Raw genomic sequence first — 13,175 nt, 5'->3', positions numbered from 1 at the left:
GTAGTGCCAGAAAAAGATGGAAGCTGAAAATGATATTCCAATATCTTGTTATTTCCATTATCCAACTGTTGAACAGTGATAAGAGTAAAATGGCAATTTGATTTCTTTCTCTGTTCATGAATAGTGTAAGTTTACTTACAAGACCAAGAGTACTTGACACGAAAGCAACAGGTCTGTTATCTTGTCTTAGAGTAGTTGAAACATCAGCCTCATCAAACTCAAGAATGAAAGTTGAAGTTTCATCAATAGCTACAAGGGAGATGGTTGTAATTACTTTTCAAAAGTATGAAAGGTATTAAGTGCTTTTGACTTTGAGGATATTATTGTGTTTCTGATAAGAATATTATTTTATTGGAATTTATGGATCCATTTTGCATAATATGCAAATATACCCAGAGTTCTGCTGAGCACCTTAAGATATGAGACATCAGCCAAGTATTTTGACAATCCTCTATAAAATGATTTGGAGTCATTCAGTCTTCGGGTTTTAGTTTTTACAAACATTTCTAAACTTTGTGGCCTAAATTATTGCTAACTGGGGAGAAAAGGGTGACTAATGGTTCACAAGGCTGCTATTCTGGAGAATGTATGGCATATTGATTGATTTGAGAGGAAGAGAGACAAGTACATAGAATATATTTAACTGGAATACAGTGTTAAAGTGTTTTCTTGCACGGAAGAAGTAATCTAACTTTAATGATATTTTCTGGACATTTAATTTGATGATCTGTTTGAAATACTTCCATTAGAGATGGAAACATATTGCACAAAAGTTGTTACCATTAGCTTGATAAGCAACTATTCATTTGCTACATAGTACATTTAGGTAAAGTACAAACTTTACAAATTCTCGATTCCTGAATTCTATAATTATATATGTTTATTCTCTGTTAAAGGGAAGATATAATATAAACATGTACATAAAAAAGACGAGCAAAGTGGTAATTGAACACGCGTTTCTTTGTGACACTCTGAATTCTTTCTGCCTATAATTACATTCACATGCATTATACAAAGAATATGCAAACTGCGTTAAAGAACTGAAGGATTTACTCGGGAGAATCCCAACATATACGCGTATTAACGGTAAAATATCACTACTTAAAGAGATGTATAGCTCAGGGTAGGACAGGAGAGAGTTTATTGTTTTTTTTCAGATCACCTCAGAATCTGAATATATTTTACTGCTCTAATCTTTAGATTAACATGGGACTTTAAATTGTAGGTGAAGTGAAACGAGAGTGGAATGAAACTGGCCACCAAAGTTGCCTCACCTGGATGCTTATGTAACAAACGGGAGAGTATGTTATACCAGTTCGAACGCAACGGTGAATCACACACTTACATTCGAAGGGATGTAAAATGAAAAAAAAAACAATATGAATCAAAAATATTGCGGATTGTTTATTTCTCAATAGCTTTCCGCGTGTGTCTACTTAATCGGGACAATACAGAAATAAAGTGAAAGAAAAACGTGTAACCGTTTTACAGAATGTGTGATAGAAACTGCGTACTGTGTTTCCTATCTGTCGACGAACTGAGAGTGAAGAAAATAAAACTAAAGAATTCTCCTCTCGAGTATATATATATATATATATATATATATATATATATATATATATATATAAAAGAATCGCATTCTAGTGTATTATAAAATATGATGGGAAGGGAGAGGGGATCTCGAGTCGATACGACTGATTGGGTCTGCGGTTATTAACCAGGTAAGCTGTAGCAACGAGAATGACCAGACTAGCAGTAGCACTCACACCTCCACCACCATCACCACCACTACTACTACTACTACTACAAATATCATTTAGAGTAGCAGTGGAGTATAGCGGCCAGTAGCAGCTTTACTGCTGCAGGAAACAATACATGTTAGGAGTACAGCCAGACAACAGGCATTTTATTACATTCTCCTTTTAAGAAAAAGAAGAAAAAAAAACTGTTTCTCAGGGACTTTGAAGACGGTGAAGGAAAAAAAAAGAGAGAGGCACATAACAGATATTATACTGCTGAACAGGTAGTGGTTTTTACCTTTAATTAGACGTATATACATTTTTTGTTTGAGAATTATATTTCTTTCAATGGATCAATTTAATTCAGTTGGCTGTAATTTTAAATGAAGATTGCTGTATTTCTTACCACCATTCCTTTTTTTTTATGGAAATAACTATTGCTATAAGATTCTGTAAGTGCAGTTTATAGAATTCAATTTACTCACCTGTTGAATGCTTATGCAACTTTGTATGTATGTGCTTCAGAGAGAGGGAGAGAGAGAGAGAGAGACAGAGACTGTGGCGAAGACGTCATTTTTAAAACCCTGTAACTTTTAGGTTGCCAAAAGATTATTGTTGAAGAATGGTCGATACATTTATAATGCAATATCAAAAGATCACCATTCTTTATCTTGATTGTTATCTATATTGGGAAACAGTAAAGTACAATATTGATGGTGATGATGATGATGGGGGAGGGGAATGAGATTGGAAAGGAGCTGGTTCCTGTAAGATCTAATTATATTATTAATTGTGAAAATAAGTTTAAAGTGTCGAGCATAGAAACAACAATTCATAAAGAACGAATGTTTCCTAATACTGATTGACTGTTCAATGTATTTTAATGAAGCATTTTCTGGTCCGATCACCTTCAGTCCATTCCACTTTGGGACGCTTCATACATGTTCATATAAACACGCGCACACACACACGCACTCACACAGACACGCACACACATGTGTGCTGATGTATATACACGTAATCACTCTCATGCACTTTCTCTGTCTGTATCTCTCTCTCACCACCCCCCTACACATCCATTAAATTGTATCAATGATGAATTACAATGAAAACTTCCTGTTCGGGATTTTGAATTGATGTATGTGGTGTTGGTACATTGAAGATGATGGATGATGTTTGTGGTTCTGATTAATCATCAGGTGTCGGTTCATATTTCTTTTGAAGTGTGTTGTGTGTATAAAAGAATTGTGTGTATAAAAAAATTACTACTAAGTTGTCAACTGTTGTTTGTTGTCAACTGTTTCAGTTATATCACAACAGTTTCATTATTATTGTGTAGGAATTATTTTTCGATTTTAAAGAGGACCTTTTTGTGTTCTCTTTCTTATGCTGTCTTTTATTTGTACACGCTTTCTCCCTGTAAATCAGATGTTGGTCAGCCAACCTCTTTTACACACACACACACACCTATCTACCTATGTGGATGCGAACAAACATTCTCAGTATAATCATTTGTTTAATTTCTTATGAAAACGTCGGATATATGTTCCAAGACAGGTGAAAACGGAAACAAATGGATTACAGTATCCCTCTTTTAATTCCGGATCAGCTCAAATTTCATCCCAACGAGGTCGGATAATACTTCTCCGAAAGGAAATTGGTACTGTGCTTTGTTAGAGAAAAACGTTGTAGCAATTTATTTGACACTAGAAAATGAAATTTACAGAAAACTAAGAATCCGTTTTATACACGAATGAAACCAATTGAAATCATACATCAAATTCATTAAACTTAAAGGTGTATAGGAGTGGAAGTTGTGACGTTAATGTCCCAAAATAGAGCACAACCGGTAAAAACTACTACAAGTGCGTTAGAAACTGTGTTAACGGACTCGATTTGTGGGTAGCTTCCATCTAATCGCCGACCCACATTAGAGGATCTACAAACCTTACACGCTCCCTCCCTCTCTCGTCTCCCACTTCTACAATCTGGTTTTCCTATCCCACCTTTCACGCTCCAGAGAATAATTTGTAACGGGGTGAAGTGGTCTCTTTGATGTCCGCCTGTTGCTATGGGCCGTGATATATCATTGCAGTAATTTCGTTGTGATTCGTTACTTTCGTTTATCTCGCTTTCAACAATTTGGGTCCTTTCACAGATGGGTGGAGGAACACACTGTTGTCCTCTTAATTAAATGGAGAGCCTCGATCAGCTGAACACTTTAAACTGTGAGAAGATTACCATAATCATTAACCCATAAATGCTGCGTGACATAAAAACAAATTATTTCCATTCAATGGAAGTATGTAAATTTTGCAGGTCCTTCGGTGCTATTGAGAGAGAGAGAGAGAGAGAGTAAATACATATAAGTAACCCTTCAAAACTTCAGTAGCCTGCGTTGAAAGGGAAATAACTCCCTACTGGATTTCTATATATTATGTCAAGAATTAAGGTTTTAAGCTTTAGAAAATACCAGTTAATTGTGGGACAAACAGTTTTAATTCACGTTGCCTTTCTCTTTCTACAATATGCAGATAGGAAAGAAAACAAATGTTAATTCCCTTATTGCTTAGTAAATAAGCATATATGTGTGTAAGTATATGCATGGTTGAAAAGTTCGCATATACTCATATGTTCTCGGTTCGATCCCATCATGTTACTATTTAACTTCGGATTGATGAAGAAATTTGGTAGATAGAAATTGTGGTGTGTGATTAAACTATAATGTGCTGTATAGTTGCGTGTGTGTACATCTGTGTTATAGCAGCTGGTATGTGTTTAAGTGTCCTAACTCATATTCCTCTAGTAGAGCACTCTGAAGATATTTTACCTTATATTATTACTTAGAGGTTATTAAAATTCATAGATACATAAAGTAACTGCTTAGTTCCTGCTCAATCTACATACTAATCACTCGTAATCTCAATTACTACCCTACATTGTCTAGCTTAAATAATTAAGTGTCGTAAGTTCAACAACGGCTGACATAGTGAATAATTACCAAAACTTCTAGATGTCCCACGAAGTAAATATTCTACCTTGCCTTCAAGTAGTGTATTGAGGTTCATTCTTCCCGTTTATTTCATTTATATAAACATAAAAACACCGACTATATGCTGGATCGTTGTGTACACCAAATTTTTAAACATCTCGCGTAAATTAGCTAAAATTATTTTATATAACTTCGGCTGTAAGTCAACGATACTTACGTTTATGTGTGTATGTATCTAAAAGGACGTTAGTAAAGGAGTGTCAAACAAAATCAGTGTTGCAAATGTACTTTGTGGTATTTAGTCTGAGTTACATCCCTTTCTACCTACATGAGGTTGTTAGAATAAATACCTGTTGTAGTACTGAGGTCGAGATATTGAATAAAAGCGTTGATGTCAGTGCTCTAGTATGGCCAATGGGCGAAGGCTGAAACCAGTGAAAGACTATTATATATGTATGTAGATTCTCTGCTAAAATTTGGTTTGGTATTTTTACTACAAAACTGACTTAGTGACAAAAGTAAAAGAGAAACTGAGGGGGTTAAATATAGATAAATAGGTGAGATTTTTCCATTCCTTCTTACAGCTGTTCATTCTTCAAACCAAAGGGACTCTACTTAGGTATTCTACAGGCTACAAACAGTGACTAAATCTCTGTCAAATTAAACTTACTGACTTATAAAGGAATGACATAATGCAACCCTAGTTTTAAACTTTTATAAAAGAAGACAGGATAGCCACAGCTGTTATGCTTTTGATTATAGGTGTGTTTCATCAGGATTGACTTGAGGTAAAATAATAATTGCTCATTCTTTAAAATGCCTAAAATATTACAATCATTTACCATTCTTATTATAGCAAAGGTTGTAGAAAATGCTTTTAATTCATTTCTTAAAGAATCTTAGTTGAATGCTTCTTTATTCCAAATGTAATTGTATATTGACTGTCAATTATTACAATAAAATAAAATTTCAAATTTGAATGCTGCCCTTGTAAAATTATCATTACTCACCCTTAGGCAACAACTTTTCTAAATTCTGGTCAAACAAAATATAAAAATTTCGTTTTGGGATTTGGTTTGCAAGATTCTTTATGTGAGTTTGTGCGTTGAAGCATATTCTGTTGTGTCTGGGGAGAATCATTCTCTTTTGGTGCCTTATAATTTAACATTGCATAACATGTGCTTATATATGATAGTGGCTGATCTTGGATATGTTTCTAATATTCTATTAATATCTAAGGTGGTGAGCTGGCAGAGTTGTTAGCATACTGGGTAAAATGCTTACCAGTGTTTCACCTGTCTTTATGTTTTGAGTTCAAATTCTATTGAGGTCAAATTCCTTTCGTCCTTTCAGAGTCAATAAAATAGGTACCAGTTAAATATAGGGATAGATGTAATTAACTTACTCCCTCTCCACAAATTTCTGGCCTTGTGCCAAAATTTGAAACCAATATTCTACCATTATTCTTGTCTTCAGCAGTTTAAGTTTTTCTACTTCATTTTATTTCAAACTATCCAGAGAAGCACATAAAATGACTATAGTGTGTTTGCATGTGTGAGTTCTTTGGATATTTGGTTTGTTTTAACTTACACTGTGAGGTCTGTGTATGCATGCATATCTGTGTATATATATGTGTGTATCTGTATACATAAGTATGAGTGTGAATACACACACACACACACATTAATTATGACATGGTTCAATACCTTGAATTGGTCTCTTTGAATTTCTCTCATCAGTGACCACTACTACAGCTTCCACAGAGCCAAGTCCACTGGAGAGCTACTCTCTTATGTCACTCATCCGTTAGTTCTCATGATAGAAAAGTTTGATGAAAACAAAGTTGTTGCCCTACACATAAGCAAAATCTTTGACTGTATTTGGCATGCAAATCTGCTATCAAAACTTCCCATCCATGAACCCCTACCCATTTCTCATATCATTGAATCAGTACTTCCTATATAATTACACCATATTATGGCATGTGTTGACAGTTTCTTCTATCCAACGCTGAATCAACTCTGGTGTTCTTTCAAGTTTGGTTTCAACCTCTGGTCTCTTCCTTCTATATATCAATGACCTACTTGCCACTACATACAACAAATGTCCACTCTTATGCAAATGACACAACCCTTCATTCCCCCAACCAGCATCACCCACTTAAAGCTTGAAAATCACACACCAAGCTTGCATAGATTCCACAACTGGAAACCCTGAGAATGCCCTCCAGTAGGACCAAGTCAACCTTATTTCTTTCAACAGCAAAAAAAAAAAAAACACAAAAAAGCAAAAATCAAAAAAAGCTAATGCAGTATTCATCAAGAAAGCACCACTGTACTACATCCCCATTAAACATGAGCAGCACTCACCTAGATCTTTCACAGTCACTCCAAATGTTGGACCTCACTTTCAGTAAAGTAATCTCTATCATAGCTAGAACCACCTCCCAAAAAATTGGTACTTCTCTTTAGGGCCAGAAAATAAACACCCAACAGCTACTAACATTCAACAAAGTTCAAGTGTGACCCAAAATGTAGTACTGCTCCCATATCTGCAACAGAGCTGCTACTATGCACGCAAACATCATTTACCACATCCAGAAGAAAGTCACTTGATTAATTAAAATTCAGTCACTTCAAGCCTGCTAACAGCCTCTGGCCCAGAGGCCTGCTGTCTCCCTGTTCTCTCTCTCTATCTTTGAGCTGGCTGGTCTCATACCTCCAACACACAGGCATGCCTTATCTATTTGTCTTTCCATCTCTCATCATTCTTGATACTTCCAATTCCATAATCCTTCTACTACCCATTATGTCCAGGTCTTTCTTGCCAGAACATTGGCCATTGGGAATCTCCTCTTTGTTCATGTCTTTACTGCGGGTGTTGAAACATTTGTAACCAAACTTTAATAGCATCAAGCTTGCCAGTTATGGAGGGCCTGCAAAGGTTGTGGGGAGTTCTCTTTCCTTCAGACAAGTCAAAAAGACAAAAAAGGCAAGCTTACAAACACACACATGTATTGATACACACATACACATTATGTGGTTGCTAATTGTAAATTAAAAAAAAAATTTGCTTTTACTTGTAAGGCCTGTAGGAAAAGGCATTGCTCATTCCATTTGCTGATGCTTTGAGATTGATGATCTTGATGCCATTAATGTTCTATTTAAAACTATTTGAAGTAAAACCCACTAGGAAAGTGTGAGCAGAGGTGCAATATTATAGGTACAAAGGATTTCATAGGGAAATTGAAATGTGCATACAACTGCTTCCTAGTTTCTGACCACGCATGTACTGTATAGATAAATTGCTTACATTCATTATAAGACATAGTATTGGCTAAAAGAAACAAAGGAAACAAAGCAAAAGAAACAGACATGGTATATACTATATTATAGAATAGAATTATATATATATTTATAAATGTGTGTGTGTGTATATATATATGTGTGTGTGTGTGTGTCTATATATATATGTATATATATATATATATATATATATATATATATATATATATATATATATATATATATATATATATATATATGTGTGTGTGTGTGTAAATGTACAACCATCATATGTATTTGCATATATGTGTTTATATACATGTACACACATATGCGCACATATTTTGGTGGGGCATGTTTTCTCAATTACTAAATTCCTTACCACTTTCTCCCATTTCTTCCTTGGTCTTGTCTCAGAGGTTCCTTTCACTTGAGCTGCCTGGTATTTCTTTACCCAACTGTCAACTTGCACATGCTATCCATATTGTTATTACCACATATTTTTGTCATTTGCACACTCCATCTTTCTCATGCCTAATTTTTCTATCAACTGTGCTCCATCATGTATGCACACTGTTTTGCATTCAGTAGTGCCTGCTCATCTTATTTCTTTTTTTGTCTTTGCACTTCTGCTGTCATTGCCAATGTTTCATCATTATCTAACTTGTATTTTGTACACAAAAACCATACAATCTGTCCTTCTCTCAGAGCAAAAATCTTAATGCCAACAGAAGTTATACCTTCCTGAACTTTGTCCATTCTGATATTACTTTGGCTGCTGTGTTTCCAATGTATCTTCCTGCCCTGCTAATTAGGTCACTTAGGTAATGGAAGCAATCAACTATTTGTAGGGAGCCTTGGAAGTTCTAACTGTAAGCTACACCTGCATATCTGCTACATGTCTGTGCCCCCACTGCTTCTGTGTATCTTTTCTCCTACAAACTGAATCTTTTGTCTTTGTTAATTTAACTTCTGAGACCTCTTGATTCTAGGCTTTGCTTTCACATTTGGAATTTTTAAAATTCTTGAACAAATTCTGTTGTAAGAACTAGGTCATTGGTATACAAAAGTTCCAATGAACAACTGGTGTTAAATTCTTCTGTTATGACCTGGAGAACTATAATAAACAGGAAGTGATGGAGAAACAAGCCTGGTACCTATCTATCTGCATGCCAAATTTCTCAGTGGACTCATTACTAAGGCTCATCTTGCTGACAGCATTTCTGTATATAGCTTGCCTGGTTCTCACAAGCCATTCTGTCTCTCATTTTCATAGAGTTGGCCAAACTACAAAGCTTAGTGCCCTATCAGAGTCCTTTTTCCATGTTAAAGAATGCTATATATAGTGGCTTACTTGTAGCTAAGAACTTTCCTTGCAGTTATCTCTTTAGGGAGAGGGAATTCACTGGTACCTTGACTTGGCACAAAATCAAACTCCATCTTGTCTAAGCTAATTTTCTTTCTAATTGGTTGTAATATAACTTTTTCTGTGACTTTTGTAACTTGGTCTATTTGTTGTTTCTGTAGTTACTACTTTCTGGGGCATCTTCTTTGTTCTTATAGCAGTTGATGTCAATATATGTCATTGAGATTGAGATTTCTGTACTACCCAATTGACTATGAATGGCTAGTTTGCTGGATATTTTCTGGAGTTTGCTGGATATTTTCAGTATCATCAGTGACTGTCCCTGATAATCTGACTACTTTTCCCATCTTCATACCATTAATGACCATTTTGATTTTATGTCAATTTCATTTGGTGATCCCTTTCTTGGGTTTACTTGAATAGATTTAGTTTCTCTTATGGATACAGAAAATGTGTTGTGGGAGGAAGAGAAACTATTTCAAGTATATTGAATAGAGGGACCAGCTACTGAAGTGGGCAGCTGTATGGTCAAAATGGATGTGAAGATGGGAAAACAGTAGGTCCATCAGATATAGTCACTGAGATACTGAAAAATCTGGTAGGGTTGGGCTCAGGCTAGTTGCTCACATAGTAAACCAGGTAATAAATGCAGGGAAGTATCATACCCAGTATCATAGCAGTATAATAACCAACTGTTGATTGTAAGGGGTAAAGAAGATGCTTTAGAAATAAGCAACTACAGAGGCATCATCAAATTGATGGACAAAATTACAAGAGTAATGGAACAAGTTTTGATTAGGAAGAGAATAAGAAACATGAGATGTAATTTGGATTTGTGCAAGGTCGAATATACTTCTGATGCTCTCTCTGTAAGAAAAGTCTTTAGCTGAAACTAAATTTCTTTATTCAACATTTGTTGATCTGCAGAGGGCCTTTGATAGGATACCATGATGTGTAGTTCGTTGGTCTTTAAGAAAGCTAGGTGTTAATAAATGAGAGCAGTGCAAACCATGCACAGAGATGCAGTCAGCAAGTGAGAGTTGGCTTCAGTGAGTAGTTTAGTGTGCAGATAAGTGTTGACCAAGGCTCAGTCTCCTCATATTCATTTTAGTTCTCCAAGCCACAACTGAGGCTGTCTGTAGGAACTCAGGTTTACTGATGGCTGTGTTCCTATTGCAGAGTCTGTTGAAGACATAGACAAGAAATTCCAAATGTCTAAGCAAAGCCTTAGAATCAAGATGCTGCAGAGTAAACTTGGTAAATTCTGAAATTTAAATTAGTAGGAAAGAAGGACTCTGTTGCTATCAGGAAAATGGCTGTGCAGAAAAGGAATTTCATATGGTGTACCTTATGTAAACTATAGGTGCACAGAAGCTGCACTGGCTGACAATGAATAAAGACTTTGTAAGTGGCAGATGTAGAGCAGGATGTAGCAGTGAGAGTTTTAGTAAAATAAGTTCATTTCAGTACTTAAAATGTTCCGTAGAAGTATTTGGCAGCTTCTGTTACCTAAGAGACCTAATCAGTTGTGTAGGTGACTGCACTGAAAGCGAAGTAGACAGAATAAGAACAAGATAGAATAAGTTCAGGGAGCTATTACATATGCTAGCAACAAGGGGTTTCTCTCTTCAAGCAAAGGGCTTGTGTTGAAAGTACAATACTGCATGATTATTAGACGTGGACACAGAATCTAGAGAATATGTGGAGTTTGGGGAGAATTGAAACAAGCATGCTATGCTGAATATGTAATATCATTGTGCATGAGCAATGTGGTACTTATGAGCTGAGAGAAGACAAAAAATGGATATAAGAGTGTGTAAGAGAGATGGCTGTATTGGTACGGGTATGTAATGTATATGGATGAGAGCAGATGAGTAAAGACATGCCAAAGGATCCAACTGGATGGAAACTGTGGAAGAGAAAGACCAAGGTGTACATGGGAAGAAGTGGTGAATCATAGATAACAAAGGGATGCAACAAACAGCAAGATGTTGTGTTGAAGATCTGTCCAACCCATGCGAGCATGAAAAAGCAAACATGAAAGTGATTATAATAAACACACACACACACACACACACACACAGATATTTCTCTCTCTCTCTCAATATAGATGTGGGTGGGGTGGGGCGTTGGCATGCACATTTATGTAAGTTGTGTATATGTGCATGTGTGTGTCTTTGTATATCATCATCATCAATTAACATCTGTTTTCTATGCTGGCATGCATTGGACAGTTTGACAGGAGCTAGTAAGCCAGAGAACTGAGCCATACTCCATTGTCCGTTTCGGCATGGTTTCTATGGTTTGATGCCCTTCATAATGCCAACTACTATACAGGGTGCACTGGGTGCTTTTTATGTGATGCCAACACTGTGCTTTTTACATGGCACCAGCACTAGTAGTGTCACCAAGTAACTTGCCTGACAAAGACCCCTGGGAGAAGGAGCAGTCATGAGGGAAGTGACTTTGTGCCAGATGAGAGGTTAAAGTATAACAGAGAGATAGAAATAGATGTCTTACTATAGAGGAGATACCTAGCTACCTCATTAAGTAAAGAAAGGGGAGGAAAGAGAGGTAGTTTGAGAGAAAAATAGACAGACAGTGAGAGAAATAGATGGTGGTGGAGATGTATCAGGAGGGACTTACAAGGTATAGTAGGAGTGAATATGTGATATTGAGAGGATAGAAGGGGATGTTTCATAAGAGTGTGAGGGGAGATTTTTAAAGATGGGGAAGAGGTGACCGTAGAAAGTGATGGTGAGAGAAATTGCTGTGGATGGGGGAAGGGCTATGATAGATATGTAAGGGGATGGAGAGTATGCATGCAGATAAGTGCACGAGAGAGTGTGGAGGGGCATGCAGTGGGAATTGATCTTGGTTGCAGGAAGGGAGGTGTTGGTAAGACGGGTTGTGGAAGAGTTTTGACAGGGAACAGATTGAGCGGTGTGTGTTGGGGTAGGGCATAACTATAAAGATCACGCCTGTAAGACCATAATTTTACTTGTCTTGATGGGTCTTCTCAAGTACAGCAAATTGCCAATTGCCTTGGTCCCTTGTCATATTCTCTGTAAGGCTCAACATCTGAAGATCATTTCTTACCAAATTCATTCCGTGTCTTCCTGGCTCTACCTCTTCCAGGTTCCCACCACAATTGGAGATTGGCTCTTTTTTATGCAGCTGTTCTCTTCATATGCTTCACATTGCTCTTGCACACTACAACTGAAGCCTCTTACATCCAATTTTTCTCTTAAAACACACACACACATATATATATATATGTGTGTGTGTGTGTGTGTGTTTATATATTTATATTTATTTATATATATTTATATATATATTTATTTATTTATATAATTTTTTTTCTGTAGTTTCAACTCAGAGCTGTGGCCATGCTGATGCACCACCGTTTTGCTACACTGTTATTACTGAGAGCCTCCTCCAATATGTGGCACTTGGTGAAGAATGGAGTTTGATGTAGCTACCCTCATTTGCACCTCTTGCCATGAGGTAGGTTCATCTGAGACTCTCGACAGGAAGAGGTCCAGCTTTGATTTAAAAACGCCTACATCTACTTTGTGCAGGTTCCTCAGGCTCTTTGGGAGAATATTAAAAAGCTGTGGGCCCCTGAAACCCAGGCTGTTGCAGTAACTGGTCCTGAAGCACAATGGTGTTGCTGGGATCTTTAGCACTATGCACTGTCGTCCCGTTCTGGCATTAGTGTAGCTTTCAATGCCAAAATTTGGCACAATTCCTTCCAGGATCTTCCAGATGTATATTACTGCATACCTCTCCCG

At 36.6% G+C, this 13,175-nt stretch overlaps 1 protein-coding gene across 3 annotated transcripts in view; it reads left to right on the top strand.

The window, feature by feature from the left end:
- LOC106879726 (tumor protein 63) overlaps positions 1 to 13,175 on the top strand; it is a 274,347-nt gene that overhangs the window by 153,563 nt on the left and 107,609 nt on the right. Inside the window, exon 1 of one of the 3 annotated variants that reach the window (XM_052972116.1) lies at positions 1,823 to 2,023. The exons of the other annotated variants lie outside the window; for them this stretch is intronic. The gene's annotated coding sequence lies outside the window, so the exon portion shown is untranslated. Of the gene's footprint in view, positions 1 to 1,822; positions 2,024 to 13,175 lie in introns of those variants that run through there. 3 annotated transcript variants of the gene reach the window in all.

The sequence above is a fragment of the Octopus bimaculoides genome, chromosome 12, assembly GCF_001194135.2.
Source record: "Octopus bimaculoides isolate UCB-OBI-ISO-001 chromosome 12, ASM119413v2, whole genome shotgun sequence".
Taxonomy (NCBI): Eukaryota; Metazoa; Mollusca; class Cephalopoda; order Octopoda; family Octopodidae; genus Octopus; species Octopus bimaculoides.
Note: the sequence above shows the minus strand (reverse complement) of the source record. Positions and strands in the feature narration are given on the sequence as shown.